Source organism: Typopeltis vanoorti, chromosome 7 (assembly GCF_054136105.1).
Source record: "Typopeltis vanoorti isolate ZY-2024b chromosome 7, IOZ_Tvanoo_1.0, whole genome shotgun sequence".
Taxonomy (NCBI): domain Eukaryota; kingdom Metazoa; phylum Arthropoda; class Arachnida; order Uropygi; family Thelyphonidae; genus Typopeltis; species Typopeltis vanoorti.
This window is the reverse complement of record NC_143555.1, coordinates 135,589,276-135,612,965: the sequence shown is the minus strand read 5'-3', so window position 1 is coordinate 135,612,965 and position 23,690 is coordinate 135,589,276.

The window sequence follows — 23,690 nt, the reverse complement described above, 5'->3', positions numbered from 1 at the left end:
GCTGGGTGTGAACAATAACGTGTTGTTGTTCACACACAGAGCTTCAATTCATGAAGGGTAATCAGATCCTGGAAGTATGAGAGTACTCACGAAATATTAAGCAGAGGAGTAGCGAGACCTTATTCAGAATAAAATCAGTGTTTAGGTTATTGGTTATTGGAAAATACTGAAGTTTGGAATATTACGAAATAACAGAAAATTAATGAAAGAAGCGAAAATGGGTGCACTGTCAGCAGCGAAACTGTAGATAACACTAAGAGTTTGGGTGACGATAGTTCAATCGTCGGAGTACACCATTGGTCACTAACCATTACCTATGTCAAGTGATAAACAATAATAGAGGAAAGTGACAACACAGTTGCAACTTCGTGAGGAAAACTATGGAGTTTGGTAAACAGTAATATAAATGCTTAGGAATGGACGATTAAATAATTGAAAATGTCGAGACGGACCATCCAAGATTCCTCCAACTGGAAATGGTTCATGACTCCTCCAAAAGGCAATAACCCTGACTGGGAGATTCACTTCAGAACGAGGCTGCAAACCTTATTAGTGGCAGGCACTTATTCACTTGCAATATGCCAATTTGAGTGGTTTAGCACATTTGTGGAAGACTCGAGGATTGGATGGTAGTCTCTCGGTATACAAGTAAAAGGTGTGAAGAACCCCTCACTTCCTGAACATACACGTATTTTTTTCTTATTCGTGTGCATTGTTCCCTATTCATTTTTCTATGTAATACTGCTTTACATTGGAAGAAAGGCACCAGAGTGACAGTAAATTTCTGTATTAAGACGAGCATTATAAATTTGAGGAATTATTCAAGCTCGGGTAGAGCAAGATTAGTATCTGATAATACAATACAGCAGTTCATTTCTGAAATTCATGCATCTGTTCAACTAAAGCTCAAGTTGGAAGAAATCAGCAATGAATGGACATCACACTAATGGAAAACTATGAAGTCTAGTTTCGCAGTTTCTGCTCATTTGTATTAGTGAAAAGAGTAATCATAAACTGCAATAAGAAAAAAAATCATTATTTAAAGTTTTTTTTTTAAATTTACTAATAAACCTAAATTTGACTATAACACCTTTTAATAATAAATATCAAATTTATATTTTAAAGAAGATCGTACGTGTGCTTAAGGGATGCATAACTTCCAATTGCTTTTACATCGTTCAGTTATGACTTATATTAAAGATATCATTCAAGTATTAATTACCGCATATTAATGCATGATTTTAGAGGGAAACAAATAGAAATAATATTGCAGTAATTACGAAGTACCTATCGCCTCATGTTAGTTAGTTCTGGCAATGTACTGAACTGACGATGGAATGATTATCACAGAATATTTTCTTGGTATTCCTTTTGTACTTTATATTGAAGTGATGTAAATGTTTCACGTTTTATCTTTAAAGTAGCATTTCCGGATTACATTGACTTCAGTCTACCTCACGGTACTAATCTACTATAGTATTATTACATCCTTTTGCGAACGGAATTCACATGGAATAATACTAAAATTTCACTTTAATTCGAATAGACCATATACATATTCCTCACTTAGTACATGAGATTCAAACTTTTCAATCAAATGAGCCTTGTCTTCCTTATTCAGTCAAGTTAAACATTAAGACCAAGTTAAGGGTCCCAGAGAAAGGAAATCAGATCAGTTACGGAAGTATGAGATATTATCAAGAAATGTAAGCAGAGGTGTTGCAAGGCATTTATCGAACGAAATCGGGCAGCACTGTTTTTGGAATCACAGAAATTCAAATGATTCTCCCGATATTTGAGGAGGATATCAATGTTTAGGATATTTGTGATGAAAGACCTTGAAACAGGAGTCTCCGTAGCTCATTCGGCAGACACGAGAGAGCTGGGTTCGAATCCAGTCTAACAGGCCAAGAGACTTTATATGGCCTTTTGAAATGAAGACGGTTTCATTTGGCGGTGAAACGGTTTTTCCGCCGCGAACTCTGTTTTTCATCCCGCACTATGACAATAACCACAGAAGAACACACGCAGTCTGCATATAAAGAATATTCATTGGCATGCGTCGAACTATCTTATGCTTGAATGATTGTTACGAATCCAAGGATACTTGGAAGGAGGTGAAAGGAATAATGTCAGGAAAAAAACTATGGATATGAGAAACAGAGTAAGAGATGGTTAAAGTGACGTACTCTGACATTGGTCAGAGTTGCAGTTCGATTGTTACTTTCTTTGAACAGTAAGAAGAATAAAGTAACAGTCCAACTGCGGTGCAATGAGAAATACTTAAGACTGAAGTTAGGTAAATAAGAGCATATGCGTGGGAATGAACGATTAAATAACTTTGAAAAATCGGGATCGACTACCCGGATTTCTTCATCTTTGTCCACAACTTGACCGAAATGTAAATAAAATGAATTAGGAGATCCCGTGCAGAATGATTGCTGGTAGTGGGTAGCGAGCATCACTGATTTAGTGATGTCCCTAGTCGTTCAGTAATTAGCTGTCTCGATTTTCCGTGACAGGATATTAGTTTAATATATGACTTTTTTCTTTTCGTGAAGCGCTTTGGGATTTCGACATGTATAAGCTAAATAGTACTGTTTTTACTATAGTAAAGCAGCAAACGCACATTCTGCGTAATAACAAAATGTATATAATCACTTGCAAGTGACTTCCTACGTATCTAAACATACATACAAACATACCTAAACCCAAAAAGCACTTCATATATGGAAAGTCGAAATGCGTTTATAAAATAAAGGGCGATGACATATATATATATATATATAGCGCTCTGATCATGTAAAGCTCTGATAATGGCATGACAGCACTTCCTCTGAATTTTATAAAGAGTATTATGTAAACAAAAATTAGGTGTATTTATATATACCATCCATCATTTCAATAAAATAAATGAAATGTTATTCCAGAAATAAAATGTCTTTTTCAATTTTATTTTGTTCATATTATTATATTATATTATATAGAGTCCTAGACGTAATGGCGTCTGAATCTTGGTGCGTCCTCGTTTGCATAGTGGAGCCAGTATTTGAAATAATTTTCCTTTCTGGTACGTCGGCAGAGAGGATAGCATGTCTCAACAAAACAAACTGTAGACTCGTACAAAACGTTAGGAAGATCATTGTCGGTTCCTTTTCTTCTATACTGATGAAAAGGAAGAGTATGAAAACATAGAAGCGATTGACTCATAAGTGGTTACGACAATTCGTTGAAGTAGCCTGGATATTTAACTCCCTTCATGATTCAAATCATTGAAATAAATATATTTTTATTTTTCTGAAATTTGTTTAGTATGTCACGCTGAGTTAACGAATTTAAATCTATTATGAAAGTAATATTTACTAATATTTATTCCCGTCAGCACAAGTTTGATCCTCGTTAACAACACCTTTTCATTTCCTTTACGATAGTTGCTTTAAGTAATTTATTTGAACCAATTATTGCACGTACTGTCTATAAAAGCTTGAACTAGAGGTGATGCAGGAATTATTCTCAATTATTTTATAATACTACTTTCTAAAATTTGTTAAAAATAATTAATAAGAGTAGGATTGCCTATGATATCTGCTTTTAATATAAATAAGTGTTCATTTAACTCATGGAAGCGTTTTGCCATAGGATTCTCTTTCTGTTGCTGTTAAACTAATCTTTCTTGCAGCATCGTAGACAGCATTGGTATTAATAACCGTCTGCTACTGAGGAGTTACCTAATACCTTTTCATCTCTAACATCAAAAAGGATGAATCTCGAAAATATCCTAAAAATAGATCCGTTATTATTCTAATTTATAACGTGATGTCACAGATGCAAAATATTCAATTTTAATTTGGATTTTAATATCGTGAATAAAAATAAAGGTATGACGCTAAAACAATCTCAGTATTCTTTCAGCTTTCGCAACAATGTCAACAACAATGCAACAGCAGAAGTGATACTCATGCGTACTGACTAACAAATGGAACTTTACGCATGATTGCAGTCTTCGTCATACATGGATATCTTCCTTTAGGTACAGAAAGTGTGAGTAAAGATTAGTCTCCATTTTGATAAGATTCAGCCTGAGATTAAAATCAAAGGTAAATTGTTCTTTCAACTGCTTAACATTCGCGTTAAAAAAATAATCACTGGCGGCTCGTGGCTCGAAATCGTGGGGGTGCTGCAACTTTCAAAATATACATACACACTGTAAGTACAGTGTATACGTGTTTGGATAAAATATCAAAATTATGGTAAAAATTAAAAAAAAAATTAAAAAATTATGTATGCGATATTGAGTGAAAGCGTGATTGCGAGTGTGTGTGTGTGTGTGTGCGTGTGACATTATATGCATATAGGACATCCATTCTCTGCTAATCTATGGATGCCAGAATAATCGTGTGTGCGTGCGTCTGTGTAAAATGGAGCTCTTTTCTTACGTTTTTCCACACACGAGAAGTTTAGCACATCAGTGCGGTGTGTGAGGTGTAGATAAAGGCTGTGATAAAAAGAAAACTATTGACATTCTTCTTAAACAGCTGTATGTTAAAACAGTTGAGAAATACGTCATAAGGAAGATGGAATAAATTAGGAAGGGGAGAAGCAGGTTCGTTCAGTTTGCAGTTCTACTGAAAAGTAATGATGGTCAGCAGCTGCTCTTGTTTTTGACAGGCTTAAGAGCAAGTGGAGGAATGATGTTGGCCAATTCACTGTGGCTGGCTTTCCAGTTACGGAGGGGGGGGTAGACCGAAGAAGGCATTTGCAAAGCAGGCCTTGACGAAACACGATCGAAAGTCTGGGAAATGTCAAAAGTGACAGCACTCGGATCTAATCCGTGATTTCAGAAGTGTATGTAGATGTTATCTGCTGTAGTAACTGTTCTGATAAAATTTCTACAGTTCGTATTTTAGTGTTGCATAACTGCCTATGTATTTTAAATTTTATGGTTGTTGAGTAGTGTGGGTATGGGATGTGATTTGAATGGTTACCCGTATGAGTTGTTGAAATGTGTAGAATTGTAAGTTGTGTTATACGTTTATACTGAGATTGCAAGCATAATTTCTATGCTGATCTAATCAAGGATGATGTCAAATACTTGAACACTCGTAATAAGCAAATATTGAATAAAGATTTGAAGAACGGATTGTCCGAAACCTCGATGTACAGAAGGACCGATGTATTTCGGGATGAAGTATTCTGTACCTCCAAACGTATACATTTCTCTGTACAGAATAATGAATCAACAGTCATAATGGACTTTCCTACCTCAATTGCTATAGGTGAGTCCTTTGGTTGAAATACAGGTTTCAAATTCCTTCTGGAACATGCAGAACAAGTTGTGTCGAGTGTTTTCCATCAAATGGCGGATTACCGAGTCTCATACATCAGCGGAAGATGGTTTCCTCTGGAATCTTGGGTTTTTCATCCCCCGTATGGAACAGATTCTACTGCACATTATCGATCTCTAGTAGAAATCCATAACAGTCAATCTCCTGAATATAGACGACAATTAACAAAAATATGACATTGACATATATTTCAGTTAGCTTAGGTAAAACCCTCATAAAAAGGAAATGCATCAAACACACTATAGAGAAAAAATCAGAAATTAACATATTACATAAAACTACAGTGTCTTAATATTTTGTTGTGTGTGTGTATGTGTGTGTGTATACGCACGTATATATACATACATATATATACAGGCACTGGAAAAGAGTCAACAGACACCGAAGTGTGGGGAACAAACAGCCATGGCGCCCACCTTAATAAGATGGAAGATCGCTTTGCATTGCAATAATTGCATCAACCCTATGGAGCGTACTTTCCACACAGCAATCAATGAGAATTTTTGGACCATTCTTCCTTTAGGTATGTAATGAGGTACTAAACTGTTTTGGAGTGGACGTCTCGTGACACCACCCGACGTTCCGATTCAGATGTTCAATACGATTGAAGCCAGGGCTCTGTGGAAAGCACTCTCGTCCGTTTACGTTCATGTCCACAAACCACGCAGCTACAGAAGCATCCTTTTGACACTGTGCATTGTCTTGCTGAAAGAGAACATGGTCATTTATTTAGTGGAAACGCCACAAAGTAGGAAGCATTGCATTGCTCAGAATGTTAAGATACTTCTTGGAGTTCAATGCCGTTGGTACCATAAACAAAGTTCGAAGGCCAAACTAGGAAAACTAGGACAATACAATCGCACCTCCAGCACCAAATTTCAATTTCATAGTTTTAGTTACGCACTCTGGAAAGAGACGTTCACCGAGTATCCTCGATATTCACACCAGTTTGTCTGCTCGGTAGAGGGTAGCGCGATTCGTTGCTCCATAACACAACTTTACCAGCCGCATGTTCCACTGTACAGTCTGCACCACTCAAGCCGAAACTGCATGTTGGCTCCGGTAATGTGAGGCTTTAATATTTCGGTCCTACCACGGAAACCCATGTTGTATGCCTCGGTTCTGAATGTTTTTTGCAGATTCATGTTCCAGTCGATGCTCGGAACTCCGCATTAAGCGTGTCGGGCAACGAATGGTACTTTTTACATATTATTCTTCGTAGCATCGTACAGTCGCGTTCGGCGAGTGTGGTGGGTCGTCTACTGCTGGTATCATTTGAAGTTGACTCCTTGCGCTTCCATATCAATATGGTATCACTAGCTGTTGACCTGGGAAGATCCAATTTTTAGTTCGGTTCTCCCATTTATTTCACCCAGACACCGTTGCCCTGAATTTGGGATCTCATTTTCCTCCAGTTTATACCGACTATAAACACACGTGTGTGTGTCATTTCTTTTTGTTTTGTAAATCGGTCTAATTATCGCAGTTTTTAGTTGTGGAATAATACCAGTGTCGAATATTATGTTCACGACTCTCAGAAGTATTAGATTTATTTAGTCAAAGTGTTAAAACTTCTGCGAGTTTTATTTTTTCTATTTCTGAAGTGGTCTTTGGTTCCAGTTGTGAGTGAGCTTCCTTCAGTTTCTGTTTTGTTACAGGTGGAAAATATACAGGTTTTGTGTTGGCTTTGTATTGGTTAACGTTTATTGATCACTGGAAGATTATCATTTTTGAATTATGTGGCTTAGTTGAATGAGCTTACTAGTTCCTTTTGTTTCATATCCTGAACGAAAGTATGAAGTTTTCTTTCATCAAGTTAATAATTCGTTAAGTGTAGCCCAGGTTCACTTAATATTGACTTTTTATTCCGTGTATTTTTAAATATTATATTATATTAATTTTATATCTGTCCTAAGAATTTTTTTTGCTAGTTAGTTTCTTGTATTTTTGTAAAATTCTGTAAATGGGTGTTGCTGAGTGAATTTTTCCAGTCTGTTCCACAGATTGCATTGTAATACTGTTTAGAATATCGTTGTTTCTGTAGGCTTTGTTACTTTTTAATATATTTCTGTGACGAGCTGTTGCAAATTATTTGAAAGGCATTGCAGTCTATGTTATTATAAGGGAGCAATGATCTTTACTTATATAGTCATTATAAGAACTGGCTTAAAGGGGCGAAGCAAGAATGCTTTTGATCTTCCACGTTATCTGTAGAGGACAGTGTGGGGATAAGGTGTTATTGAGCTATTAAAGCTCTGATCATAGCAGGAGGGTAACAGCAATAGCCGAGCTTTAGTTAGAACTTCATTGGCTACACTATTGCCTTCCATTACCCTCGAAGGGTATCAATCTAAATTGATCCTTCCACGCTCTCATCTGATCTTTACTCGACTGGCTTAAAGGGGCGAAGCAAGAATGCTTTTCATCATCCCCGTTATCTGTAGAGGACAGTTTAAGGATAAGGTGTTATTAAGCTATCAAAGCTCTGATCATGGCAGGAGAGTACCAGCAATAGCCGAGCCTCAGTTAGAACTTCATTGGCTACAGCATTGCCATCCATTACCCTCCAAGGGTATTAATCACCGCCCTGATCTTTACTGTGATAGTGAAGTTAGATTTATCTGTCAGAGTTCTACTGATTTATTTGGGTGTGGGGATAGCATACTGGAATAAAATAGAAATGCAGTAGTGATCTGCGATTTGGGTGGTAATTGATGATTATGAACCGCTAACATTTTTTTAACAATAATATTTTTATACACAAATACCTTCGGTATATATCCCCATACATTTATATTACTTATGCATTGCATTATATATACTTTTTTGTGCATTTTATTATGTCTGAGATACTTGTAAATTACAATACATACATACATGCAATAATAATAATAATAATATATATTTTTAAATCTGTCAAATAATACTTTTTTATCTGTCAAATAAATTATATACATATACTTACAATTTAATGATACTTACAATTTATATAATACATACAATTTAAGAGATAATACTACAATTTTCACTTGAGGTTCATTTCAGATTCCAATTTATCGCATACTTTGTACAGTGCGCAAGTCATATAGTTCAACAATTCCTTGAACTCCCTATTAGTTATTAGTAACTTGTTATTACTAGTAATAACGATTTTAGTAATAGTTTATAATCAGTTATAGTTCAATTACACAGGATAGATTACGCAATTATCTATCTACCTACATAATGATTTTTTTTTCAGTAGAGAATGCTAGGAAAATATCTTATTTAAATTGCATAAATAATGATATTAAAAATGTGTTTTACATTTCATATTTACAATGATTCATTTAAATTTACAATAATTCATTTTTTATTAAATCGATTATAATATTTACTTGTTTCTTCGGGTGGCTTCTTCCTCAAAGCTTTACAGAGCTTATATGAATAATGTTATCAGTATCTTCATTATTGTTATTCACCTTACTGACTGTTTTGTTACATAATCTGCAGTCTTTGATTATGAGGATTACATATAGATTAATGAGGCGGATTAATCCCTCCTACTTCGAAGCTTAGTTTAACTTTTATGAAGAGAGTGGATTAACCTTCACTCTTTATGTTGTTGTTACCGTTTATGAATGGGATGTAGGCATTGGATGCTGGTGATTTGTGATGTGTATATTAGTGTTAATGGTATCTTAACTTTGTTGGTATATTTTCCAGAGTTCGTGTCTTAATGTTCTGTAGTTATCTAAGTGTTTTAAATTTCTTGGTAGGTTGTTGAGTAGAGTGGGTATTGATGTGATCTCACAAAAGAACCGTATGAATTGTTGAAGGGTGTAGGGATGTAGAGAGTTGTTGTAGGTTGTGTTATACGATATGTGTCTCTGTTGTTTCGATAGGTGATGTTGAAGTAATTCCTTAATAATATTATGTTGTGTTTCAGATTTTTAATGCTCAGGATTCTGTGTATCGTCATGTGCTGGTCGAATACCAATATCCGACCAGCACATAATTTGAACACCTTATACGCAACAGGCTGTTGCGTATATGGTGTTCAAATCACTGTTGACACAATTTTCCTATGTAATATTTCTAATTTTGTTAGGTGGCTGTTTGATTTATTCATAGACTGCTATATCGTATCTGAGTAGGGATTAGCAGATTCCGTGATATAGGAGTTTTTTTATGTTAGATAGGATAATGTATTTTACTTGGAAGAGCTTTGCTGCGATGATCCGGAGTTTGGTATGTCAGTATTCTATATGTTTTGTCCATTTAAGGTGGCAATCTATGTAGAGACCAAGGTATTTTGCATTGTTACAGGTTTGATTTCGGGACATTGGCAGGTATTTTTGTTGTTAATGCAGCGGTATGTCTGACAGTGTATCGATAGTGGTGCAGCGCATGTGATTCGTGGATTGTGTATTATCAACATCTGTGTTTTGGTGCCATTGATTAGAATTGCATTTTGTTGGAAGTATGTTGTGATTTCGTTTAGGTCTTGTTGTGGTTTGAATAGAGCCGTGTTGAGGTCTATGTGGATTGCTAGTAGTGCGGTGTAATCTGCGTACTGAAATATTTGATTTCGTATGACGCTACTACTTCCATGTTATGGAAGTAGTAGCGTCTTTTTGCGCTACGAATGTTTGTTCTTATTTGATTTCTTGTGTCTTTGTATAAGGATTGTAAATCTGTGTGTTACTGGGTGACCTTTTAAGTTTTTCCATAGGTTTTCTTTTACAGTAATAGTATTTAGTATGTCGTCATTTATCCATGGATTGTTGTCTTTTTGTCGCCTCGTTTGTGTTTTGTTGCTTTTTTGTGTATTTCTGTGAACTTTAGTTGAAAATTCTCATATAGGAAACGTAATAAAGTGAAGTTGATATACAAAGTAGTGATCGGCAATTTTGATGTTAATTACTGATGATGTATATGTATGGATGGGTGCCCGTATGTCGATATGATCAATACATGATTTTGTTAGTGAGTTATTGAGTATTTCTTCTCTTCTTGGGGAGTTAATGGTAGGGTTTATGTTGTACTGACTTAGTATATCTAGATATGTGTTAGTGGTTGAAGAAGCGTGGTCAAGCGTATTTATGTTAATGTATCCTATTAGGATGATATAAATTTTTATTAAATTAAATTTTTATTATATTAAAAAATATAATATTTTTTTATAATAATATTTTTTTATTATCATCATGCAGTGTATTTACATATGTACAATTTAAACATATTATATTTTCTGCTCTTTACAAAATTCTATACGCAGTTTAATTGCCTTAATTTTTTTAAATATTTTTCTTTGAATATAAATACACATATTATTTTCTTTTTCATATCAGTATCATCGTTTATTATTATCCAGGGTATTGACATATACATTACAATAATTTGCAGACTATTATTATGAGGATTAGTTGAATGATGCGGACTAATCCACCCTACTTCGAAGCTAGACTTAGCTTTTATGAAGAGAGTGGGATTAGCCTTCACTATTTATGTTGTTTGGTACTGTTTATGGATGGAATGTAGGCGTTGAATGCTAGTGATTTGTGATGTGTATATTAGTGTTAATGGTATATTAACTTTGTTGATATATTTTCCAGCGTTCGTGTTTTAATGTTCTGCAGTTGTTTATATGTCTTAAATTTCTTGGTAGGTTGTTGAGTAGCGTGGGTATCAGATAAGATCTCACCAAAGAATGAGTTGTTGAATGGTTTAGGGATGTAAAGAGTTGTTGTGGGTCGTGTTATTTGATATGTGTTTCTGTTGTTTAGATAGGTCATGTTGAAGTAATTCCTTAATAACATTATGTAGTGCTTCAGATTTTTAATCCTCAGGATTCTGTGTGTCGCCATAAGCGGTTTCGAATATAGACTGATGTGTATAATGTCTCCAAATCACTGTTGACACAATTTTCCTATGTAATATTTCTCATTTTGTTAGGCGGCTGTTTGATGTGTTTGCCTAGACCGTTATACTGTACCTGAGTAGAGATTCGCAATTACCGAGATAATATAGGATTTTTTTATGCTAGATGGAATCATGTCTTGTACTTGGAAGAGTTTTGCTGCGATGATTCGGAGTTTATTATGTAGGTATTCTATATGTTTCGTCCATTTAGTGTGGCAGTTCATGTAAAGGCCAAGGTATTTTGCACGGGACATTGGCCGGTATTTTTGTTGTTAATGCAGCGGTATGTGTGACAGTGTAGCGATAGTGATCCGGGAAGGATAATTCTCGGATTATGTATTATAAACATTTGTGTCTTGGTGCCGTTGATTACATTTGAGTTTTGATAGAAGTATGAAAAGTGTGATTTCATTTAGGTCTTCTTTTGCTTTGGAGAGAGCCGTATTGATGTCAGTGTGGACTGCTGGTTGCGCGGTGTCATCTGCGTATTGAAATATTTGACTTTGAAACAAAATCTTGTGCTGAAATTTTCTTTTTTCGAGTTAATAGTTGGTTCAGTATACCCCCACTTGCTTCATATGTTCATTATACTCCATAAATATTTAGAAGCAGTAGTGTACTTTTTATGTAGTAGTGCCTATGAATTTTAGTTGTTGGTTGATTTCTTTCATTTTTGAGATTTATTGGGTGTTACTAGGTGACTGTTTTTAGTTTTTTCCGTAGATTTTCTTTTACAGTAATACTGTTTACGATGTCGCTATCTATCTATGTTTTATACAACAACAACAGTAATAATAAACCTTTATTAACTCTTTCTAAATGACTGTTATAAAATGTTTTAACACTTTATTATATCTGAAATAAATTACATATTTATATTACACAATTGTTCGATACGTGAGATTTAAATAGCAGAACAGTTTATATATTATTATTATTAATAACCATCACAATAACAAGTTCTGTTACTAAAATGGTTAATAATAATTTACAATTATAGTTCACAGTTATACAAGGTAAATAACGTGACTCCATGTTATAGTTTACATTTTTCGATGTTATTATTGTTGTTGTTGTTCATGTTAATAGCATATTATGATAATAATAATAAATATTAAATAATACTAAAAAAATAATTATTTTTTAGCGTTTATCGATGTAGTTAGGATGTTGTTAATGATCTGTAACTGATTAAATGTTTTTTAGATTATATAGCAGAATGTCAAGGAGTGCTGGTATTAGTTGCTCTCTCAAGGCCGCACTATACAAATTGTTATAGTCTGTTCGAATCCATTTAAACAATAATAAATCAGTAATGAATAATCAATACTTATGCTATTTGGTTTCCAACAGTAATGTGAGAGTTTCATTGTTCGATTATAATAACCAGTCTGAGAAGCAAGCTCTTCAAAAGTGAACAACAGTCGCCTGAACTGCACAAGAAAAAGAAATAAATCTGCAGTAGAAAAAGCTGCTTCCAGATAACAACCTATCAGGTCAGATAAAAAATACATTTTTAAAAATTTATTTAATGTTTTTAAAATCTTACTGATAATGAAACTAGGCCTGATTTAGTCTCCGAAGTGACTGCCAATCATATGCCATGATGTTATATAGCGACCAGCACGTGACAAATGATTGATTTTTATATATATGAGCATGTAAATCAACGATTTAAATTCTCATGGAAATGATTCCCTAAGATATGTTCCTTGAATGTTAGCGAAGTTTTTCATCATACTTTTTTCTGAATTAGATCAAAATAATAATATAATTGAAGAAACATTTAAAAAATTTAAGAGTAATGATATCTGATTATTATAACTTTCATGTGGTTAATATTTTGTTCAAAATTTAAAACTTAATTGAATAGCTTTTATTATTCTACATAATTTATTTCAAAATTAATTTGTTAGCTTTGTGTTTTCATATTTGGCACTATGAGTTCGTCTTATTCAGAAACACAAAAATAATTGAATGTCGTCTTACGTCTACTATCTCCTGAAAGCAGACAGAAATTTCAGCTAAACATCTGAATTCAATAATTATTATAAAATTTATATAAAATATCCATTTGGTTTCAAAATAGATGTATTAAGTTTATGATAAAACGTATAATTTTATTATTTTTTAAAATATTACTCTGTAAAAAAAACATTCTTTCATTTTAAATTCTACGTTATTTTAAATGTAAAAAGAATTAATCTTTCAAATATCAAATCAATATCCTTCAGGGTGTGATGTCTGTTTCATATACAATGGAAGCAGCTAGATAACAGCGTAAGTTCAACACAACGGTAAAATAGGCCAGTTATACTACACATTAGAACTTCACATAGTTGTTATTCAATAGCACAAACTGGTGCCGTATAATTTGATTATAGTTCTGCTTGGAGATCTTATGAACTTTCGCTCATAATTCGCCTCCTTGCGCTTTCATTTATCTATTTTTACCATTTGTTTACTAAATTTCATTCCATATTTCTTACTCTACTTACCTCCTTTACTTAGGAATGATTTTGTGTTTATAATTTTCTAGTAGATTTAAATCTTTCTTTTCATTCCATTTCTTCAAGGATTTGGTCACCTTTTTTCAGTCAATTCTTTCTTACAATTTCATTGTGATATTACTTGTTTCATACTTTGTCACTTTTCCATGATATCAATTTGAAGACGATATTCTGTATATAATTTTCATTTCGGTTCAACTGCCACTGGACCACGAGACAGATAAGTAAAAAAAAAAGTAACAACTTCATTTCTGAAACCTTCAAGCCCTCTTGACCTTCCACAGTTTCCTTTATTATGAATTAGAAATAAATTTATAGCATGGTCATCCTTTTCCAATTCCAGTGTACGTTATCGGGAATATTACAAGGAGACAATGTAGCAATTTCTTCTTCTTCTTCTTCTTCTTATTATTATTTCAACACGGTTGACGAATTTATTGGCAATATCTGACCATAACTAAAAATAATAATGATAAACTATATAATAGTCATATACAATATAATTATGTATTACTATATTGTTTGGTAGGTAAGTGATGTTTCACATTCACGAAAGGCTGCAATCCTTGAAGTCAGATTCGATTAACTCCAAAGCCATTGGTAGGTTAGGTCAGAGGGAAAAACATGGACAGCTGCGAATCAGTGGAATTCTGGGAAGTATTTTACATAAAGACATACTGAGTTTTTAATATTTAGTGAAGTAACTAATATCTAAGAACGCAAAGAACCATTACCAAAGCATTTCATCTGAAGCTTGATTTAGCCGATCCTATACGGGGGGCAGTGTTTTCCCTCCTGGAAACCCGGGTCTTTCACAAGCAATTTACATACAAAATCTACTTATAGGCATACGGCTAACCAATTTGTCTTGGAATCCTGCTTAAGAAATCCTTAAGCAGGATTCCAAGAATTTCTTTGAAGGTTATGGACGCTGAAGAGCCCGCTAATAACCGTAGATTTGACAATATGACATTCCTACCATTTTGTGCTATTTTGTGCCTAAATCTTAATTTTTGTCCCAATTTCTTTGATTTTTTAAACTGCGTACTACAGAATTCTTTTTTTGATTCAATTTCTAATAGATTAAGGCATCCCCCCGATGGAATAATAATATCTGTTCTATTCTTAATGACATCTGAATTTTATTTCAAAGAAACTTTTATATAAACATAAAGAGTCACTGCAAAGTCTATACTTTTATTGAAAATCCAAGATTAGAATGAAGGGTATCGCAAGGAGAATACAGTAAATATTAGAATTCATCAATACCACCATTATATTAGAATGATGCATGATTTCGATTCCGCAGTTTGTAACATGAGCATCGTCAAGAAGGAACATTCAGATTCTTTGCTAACTTCCACTACGGATGACGTTCATTTCAAACTGGGTCGTTATTAGCCAAAATATATGATCATTTTCAAACCCTCTTCTTTCTTTCTGTTTTTATACTACACAAATGTAGCGAATTTCATAAAAAGGAATGCCCCAGTTCCGAGATGCGCTCATAAAAACAGGTCATGCTATTCATAAAATAACCATCTTAAGATAGTTAAGATTCCTCTTTCCTCCATTTCGTGAAAAAGGTTATGATTTTTTCATCACATTCCATTTTGTAGTTTATTTCTATTCGGAGTGGATTCTCTTCTTTCAAATAGAAAGCTCTCTCTTTTGTTAAGATGAGTAATTCAACCCATTAACATATTACTCACGAATACTTGCGAAACCTCTGAAAAACGTCATGGTAGATGAATATGCAGACACGTCGCAGGAAGTAACAAACATTTGTACTCCTAGATGGATGTTTACAAGCAGGGCGTAAAGATATGAATTTTAAAGCGAATTCTGTTCAATTAATTCAAATAAAGAATTATCATGAAGATAATTGAAAGGTCTTGATGGAAAGGCAGTTTCAAGTAGAATGATGTGGGCTCACTTCAAAAGAGAATAATAGAGAATGCAACTTATTTGTGTTTTGGTCCCACTGAAGATTCTTCTAAAGAAGAAATTGAGCAATTGTTTGTGTCATTAGAACAGGCAGTTGACAAAGAAAATGAAACAAATGTGGTTATTGACTCATATCGGAACAGGAAAGTAACAAATGAACCATCATACAGGAACACTTTGGGAAAACTTGAAAAAAAACGGCAAAGCTAATAAGAAAGGTAAATATTTGCTGGATTTCTGCTCAGGACACGGACTAGTCATTACTAACATTATCTTCACAATGCAGATGTGAACAAGTTTATGTGGAGAAATAACACAAGAAAAAGAAAAGCCTCACTGACTACGTCATTGTTGCTATTGACATCTTCATGCTGGTTCAAGGTACAAAAACGGTTCAAGGTAAAAGACAAAGGAACTGAAATTCGAAGTGACCATTACTTAGTACTAAGTTTGATAAAAATATATATTACGTTGAAAAGATGTAAGAAAGTTTGTAAGAAAGTTTTAAAAAGAATTAATGTTAAGCAGGTTTTACGGGTAAACTTGTAGATTGGACTAAGCAAACATTATTGAAGGATATTTAATTTGAAAACAAGAACCAGACCTTGGATTCTCAATGTTAAACTATGGAGAAGAAATTGATTGATAAAGCTAGGGCGTATGGAGGTATATAGTGAAGTTGCGTGTACGATAAAAAAATAAGAACCTCCATGGCGGACAAATGAAGTTAAAGAAGTCGTTCTGGAAAAAAAAAACATAAAAAAGTATATAGCAAAGAAATCGGCAGATTCCCTCAAAGAATAGAGAGAGAGAGAAATGAAAGAAAGCACTGCATAAAACTAACTGCATAATACTCATGGTAGACATTGGTAAGAATATAGAAAACAAATGTCAAGAAAATTGTAAATTGTTCTGGAGACTACGAAAAAGTTTAAAAATGGAGGAAAGGATATTGTAAACGGAATCAAAGATGATAAAGATGACATGAAGATTGAAGAGAAGGATGCCTGAAGATAGTACTTTGAAAGACTGACAAACGAAACAAGCAGTGGCAGAATCATGCTAGAACATTTTCAAGAGAATTGGAAAGCTGAGTATCTATCGATACTTGAGGTCAAAAAACAATGAAAAACTTGAAATGAGGAAAAGAGAAGAGCTCTCATAGTGTCCATCAATAAAAAGAACAAAACCGAATATGAGAATCGCAGAGGAATTTCTATACCACGAGTAGACAGACGGGTACAAGGAGTAGACACTTGCAGGTAAGATTTAGGTAAGCATACTGGAAATGAGTCTCAGAAAGATTTTGGAAGAGAAATTTATAGAACAAGCTGGGTTCAGGCCAAATAGAGGTTGTCGATATCAGATTTTCACTTTATGACAAATAGTTGTAAATGACGAGAATATGACAAGACTATGTGCTTAAGTTTTGTAGATATGAAAAAGACATATTGCAAGGAGTCAAGAGAAAAGATCTTCAAAGCACTACAAGTATATTGAGTGAATGGAACGTTATACAGAGCAATACATAGTCTATATTTAAGTTGTCAGGTGTCAGTTAGAATTGAACGAAATACAGGAAGATGGTTTGACATCTCTTTGTATTTTACATCAAAAATCAGGGATAAGACAAAGATGTACATGATCTCCACTGTTATTCACCATCTATTTGGATCATATTATTATGAAAGTGGTATTAGGTCTGATATTAGAATTGGAGATGTCAAACGTACCTCTTTCCTTTATTAAGATGATGTGCAAATCATCTGTATGAAATATATATGAAAATCAGCAATACAAATGACCAAAACTATGAAAATAGGCTGGTGAATAGAAATGTTCTCCTGCATTGTGAATTGAGATCCTATAGAACAAATAAAATATTTCAGCTATTTCGGTACAGTTTTTAGTAAAGATGGCAAGTTAAATCTGGAAACAGACAACAGAATAAGCAAGGCTGGTATTGATTTCCAGTAGCCAGCTGAAATAACAATACGGAATGAAGAGAAAAATTAGCCAAAACACCAAACTAGTTGTATACAAGACAGTGTTCAAATCAATTTTAAGTAATGAATCTGAGAGTTGGTTTAGAAATAAAGCATTGGATTAAATAGTGGAGACAAATATGAGGGTTCTGAGAAAAGTAGGGAGTGAACCGACGTCATCAGTGGCAGAATCATATTAAAAATGAAGATAATAGAAATCAACTTGACATTATTAGCATTCAAGAATGTGTCAACAGAGCTAATCCAAGGCCGTGTATGACCCCATTAAATAGAATGACTGAGGAAAGGTTAGCATACCAGGTGGTTGATGCCAAGATGTCAGGAAGACGATCAGGAGAAACACTAAGGTCCAGCGGGATTTATTCATTTCGAAGTTCCTTAAAGAACGAAATGTCAGATACGACAATATTAGAGTGATGACAAGTAACAGACTGATTTGGAGGAAATTTGTTGATAGGGGATTAACAATAATGTATATTAATTATGTAGTGCTGTCATACATGAACACCCATTGAAGGTACATATGAGGAAATAGATGAGGACAATTCGAATAATTTCAATCATCTTTACTCACAAGATGCACATTCGGAACGTGTAGAGAGTCAATGAGGAATGTGGGATTCATTTTGCGTTCCACGAAGTTTCTCACTCATCGCTCCTAATTGTGAAAATGAAAAGCGAATGCTGCTTAGATGGGTCGACATCCCCCCCCCCCACACACTTCTTATATTTGTCATTTCTTTTTCTTTAATGATCAGGTAAGTGGTTTCGGAGATTCATTTATTTATTTATTTATTTATTTATTTGCTTGTTTTTAGAAATATAATATTTTCCGAACATTGTAGTTTGATTATTGAATAATCAAAGACATAGTGTGGACAGAAATTCTGATGCCCTACGAGTTCCTCATTTTGTCTTTCTCTCCAGCATAAATTTCACTCAAATGGTTGCTCTCCCTCTCTCTCTCTCTCTCTCTCTATCTCTCTCTCTCTCTCTCTCTCTCTCTCTTCTTCTCCTCTTTTTCTCAATTTTTCAAATATTTGTACAGTTTCTGAATTCTACTTTCGAAGCAACGAAACTCTTCGAAACAGAGGTCTGCGGAGAGAGTGAAATGAGAGTTGTTTATTAGTGGAACCACGCTGTTTCCCGAAGAAATAATTGATTGGTCAGACGTGATAATTGTGAGATTTGTTTGGTGTGTAGAGAATGCAATTCGGTGATTGTGCGATAGAGGAAGTTGGATGTACTTTTAATGCCAGCAAGCAAAGAAAAAGTGACTGCAAACTGGAAGAAATACAAAGACCATTTTGTATCGCGTCACTTTGTTTGGAAGATAACAAATTCTTGATGAATTGAAGTTCGGTGAGAAAACGATGGAATAAATGGGAGAGAATGATTTTCGAGAAGCAGATTAACAAAGCAATAGCGGAGCACTGCAATTAATTCCGCAAACGAGCATTTTCATATAATGATATGGAGCAGTAATTACCGATAAATCCATTTCTTAATTTCCTCCTAATTTGGTTGCTGCGAAATAGTGAAGAAGACTTCCAAATGTATCCCGAGTTTCATACGGAATCTCTTCTTCGCCTTCCGTTATCAGCTAAAAAATGATATTCACTAAACGAATAAATGCAAATTGTGTGATATTTTAGAGTATAAGGAAGGTAAAAATGAACGCAGTCGGTATTGAAGACGCTTTAGTTAGTTACAATCTAGTTTCAAATTCGGTCTAAGATGATCCTTATATGGGCTTTTCAACAGCACGTGAGTTAGTCGATCTCATGCTGATGCGCAATGGGTTTCATTCCTGTAAAATCGGATTTTTCATTTCCCAAAACAGGCCAAACCCTGAAAGGAGAAAACACACAATTGAGAGACAGAATATATTCCAACTGACGTAGAAGTAGCTGTCTTATCTTACTGAATTACTGTTTTGAAATCAAGATTATTTCCATACTCGTGGATCGGAAAGATCCAAGAAGGAAGATGAAAAAAAGCAGGCTTAAAATTTCGATTTTCAGCTTGCGAATTCAGTCTTTATAACGAGCATTACAAGAGGAAAATGAACGCTTTTAAATGCGTTATTTGTGTTCAAATCCTTTATTTGTTTTTGTTTCAATGAATAATACTCTAATGCCTAAAGAGCAGCGAACATGCAATGCTCTCCCAAACTTTTCGGCACAGATATTATTTATAACTAACAACACAGTATCATAATATTCAAGATAAGTTTTTATTTAAGAAGTAAATCAAACGCAGACTTATCTCATGGCGGAAAAGAACATTCCATGAAGAAATTTTCATGGAATGGGATACATACTCTATTTTAAGGAGTGTGAATGGAAGGTACTGTATTCTCCTTACTAGCAGCATTAACTGAAATATAAAAGAGAATTTATTTCTTACAACCACAGAGATAAATTCAAGATGTAGATGGAGCAATAATTTATTTTATTATTATTTATTATTATTTTTATGTTGATCCCATATTCAAGACGTCGAAGAACATATAAGCACATTAGTGTATGTCTGTGGTTCAAGTGAGGCGTCAGGTAGAAGTTATTTACATTTTTAGATGTTTGCAGGTTGTAGTGTGGCAATACCTTTTACAGTAATCTGTGCCAAAAGACAGCAATAGATGACATAAAAGAGGAAGAATAACAACACGCACGGTGTGCTTGCAATGCATACTGAATGGGTGCTTGGCAAATGCTGCTCTTGTATTAACAAGTGCAACAGAAAGTGGTGGAATGCTGATTACCTTCAGTGGAGCAATGACCATTGGAGAACTTCTAGAATAGATATAAAGCTGAAACACTGCTTTTACGATAGAGATTGAAGTGAATCAGTAAGAGTAGGATAGTCTATTTGCCGAATTATCCCTTATGGACAGCGACAAGAAGTTTAAAAGACCTTTCAGCTGTTCCACACCAAATGTCTGAGCAATATTCTAAGTACGGCCGAATTTGAGATTTGCATATAGTTAAGAGTTGGTTGTGTGCAAATTAGCATCTTGAGTGAAAGACAATGTCTTCTTATTCTTGGATTCCGAGCAAGCATTTCATGTGATGTGTTTGTATCAGGAGAGAGTGGAGCTGAATTTTGGTCCAAGCAGAGAGATCGATCGTGTTTGTTGATTTGTGTATTACTGAGGGTAATGGTATGTTAGCTGTGAATTCCTTTGTGAGGGAAAAAGGCATGATTGAGTTTTATGGGTACTGGACATGTCAAGATTGTCCTCGCCTTTGAAGGATGGAACATGTTGATGACCTTGAAGTTTGGGATTCCGCGCATTGCAAGGTTTGTCAAATGAGTTGGATGAATGGTGAATACCATTGTCTGGAAAGCTGTGGATGGGATTAATGGTGACTTAGAATAAGTAATTTATGCAAATGACTTATTGGAATTTATGTAAATGACAAAGCGTCAGGGTTAAAAGACAGAACGCATAGTTGATGGGTTCCTCGAAGAGAGGAAACCATCAACTATGCTACGCAGCGATCAACCAAAAATGAAATTAAGAAATGAATGAATGAACCAAATGAGTGAACTACAAGAATCACAGAGAGTAGCAGATAGACCAAAGGATGGCAGTATATCTATCAGGCCTAAATGTCAGACACAATCAAAAGCTCTGGAAATGTCAAGAGCGAAAGTACAACTTTCTCTAGACCTTTCCATTGCATATATCCACTGGCGGGCGGGTGATGTAACTTGAACTGTCCCTTTTGAATAGTGGAATCGATACTGGTGGTCGCTGATTTATTGGTGGAACTCCAAGCAGTGGAGGACATTCTACCTTATTTTAGAGTGAATTTAGGTGATAGCAATTGGTCTTGTCTGGAATAGGCTGGATATGATTACTTGCTCATTTTGAGATATGTACCAGGTGTGTATAACAGATTGAAGAGACGATTCAGGAATGGTATTATTCATGGAGAACAATATTCGGAATAAATAAGAGATACCATCAGGAAAAGGAGACGTTTTACTCTAGAAGTTAGTTATTAATTTTCTTTTATCCTTGTGTCGAAAAAATAGCAGTGGTGCGATGAGCATGACAGAGATAGACTTGCAGGCGAGAAGATGCATCCAAGCTTTAGAAATTTATCAGAAGGCAGAGCTTTCATTCGGACAGAAGCTAAAGTTTCTGCTATAGGGTTTTTTTAAGGTTTAAATAGGTCATCAGCATATTTAAATCTACTGATGACTGTTTTCCATTTGTACATACTAGTAACGGCAATGTATTAAGCTGGAGTTCTTGATGCGAACCACCTGCGATAAGCGAGGTTTTTTCTTCTATTACTGTGATACACTTTCTCTTGAACCAGTGCAAGGAAAGTGGACGAGAATTCCGGGTATAATAAGGAATGAAGGCCTTGATGCCAGTAAGGATAATTTCTGTTATTTTATTTGTCCGGAGTAGATGTTAGGTTATGATGAAAGAAGCAATAATTAGACCATGGTAAGCAGGATTGAATGGCTAGATTGCAGGAGTCGCAGCTCACGGAGAGAAATGTAAAGATGCCTGAGTAGGTATCGGATTGTGATAAACGGTGAGAGGGTTAGATGAATATTCCTAAATGGGACAAGAAAACCTTGTGCCGAGGGAAGTCTTTAGCAGATGATTCTAAATTAAACATTCTCTGGGATGTAATATCCGATCTCACAAAGGCACAGTTGCCCCTCATAGTGGCGAAAGAAATTGTGAAGTGTACTTTTGACATTGGAGAAATATTGTGATGGGCAGTAGTGGATGTACGTGATATTTGGATTTTCTGCGAAGAGTAGGAGGTGTGATCTGGATGATTGTAAGTGATAGTGAATGTCATTTATGTCGGTGTTAATGCCACGAATGTTAGTGAAGCGGATGTGGACGTGAGTTCTTAATGAGGTCTCCAATGAGATGGATGGTAGTATTTCATCTTAGGTTGAAGGTTATCTAAATTCACCATTTCCAGTGTGCATGGCGCTAGTTCATGTACTCCATCTCGAAGGCTTACAAGAATGTGAATTGCTTATGTACAAATTAAGTGGCTGAGACACACCATCTGGATCGTTCCAAAAAAAAAAAAAATGAATCGTCAAGCTGAAGTTAATGAAATCAGCATAAAGTGTTACGTAATCTTCAACGTTTCGGTGATTACAACGCTTTTTATGTAATGCTTGAGATAGAGGAAAAATTTACTTTTTAACGAACTGAAATTCTTAATACAAGAACTTTTTTGTAGTGCTTTTAATATCACAATAACAAATTTATTTTATCACATCGTGGAATAGGCCTACTGGGGATACCACGTTAAAAAAAGCGCGCCTCATACTCTACCTCGAAGGTGGTGCGGAAAAGAGTACATCTGATGCTTTGGAAGGTGTGGGTTCACAAAAGCCTGTCTCTGAAACTGCTGCGGTAACAGAGGCATTTCTGAGAGCTTCTGGATCATTTTAAGAAATCGGAGGCAAATATTTGGCTCGTATTTCAGTGTTGATGAAACACAGTGTCATCGCTATGACCCAGAGACCAAACAAATGATTTTCTGAAGCCAAAAGGCAGCCGGTAAGGTTCTTGCCATTTTGTGATATGGATGGTGTAATCGTTACCAAGTTATCAGAAAAAGGTGAAACTTACAGCAGCAATTTATTCGACAGCTCTGAAAGAGAATTGAAGGAAGTACTGAATGAAAAAAACGCCGCGGGAAATTGAGCACAGGCGTGTTGCTTTTCTAGGACACCGCACCTGCTCACTCTTATCATGAAACTCAACAGACGAGAATATACTAATAAAGAATTCTAAAGGGATCTAATACTTATTAACAAAAATGTGTTAATATTATTAATATTTACGGTTACAATTAAAATCTTACTTATTACATAACTTTTTATAAAATTAATTATAATAATTTCAATTTTAAATACTTTTTCGATGATTCTCTTTTACACACATTTGCAGTCGGAAGACTTACCGGTCAATCTGAAAA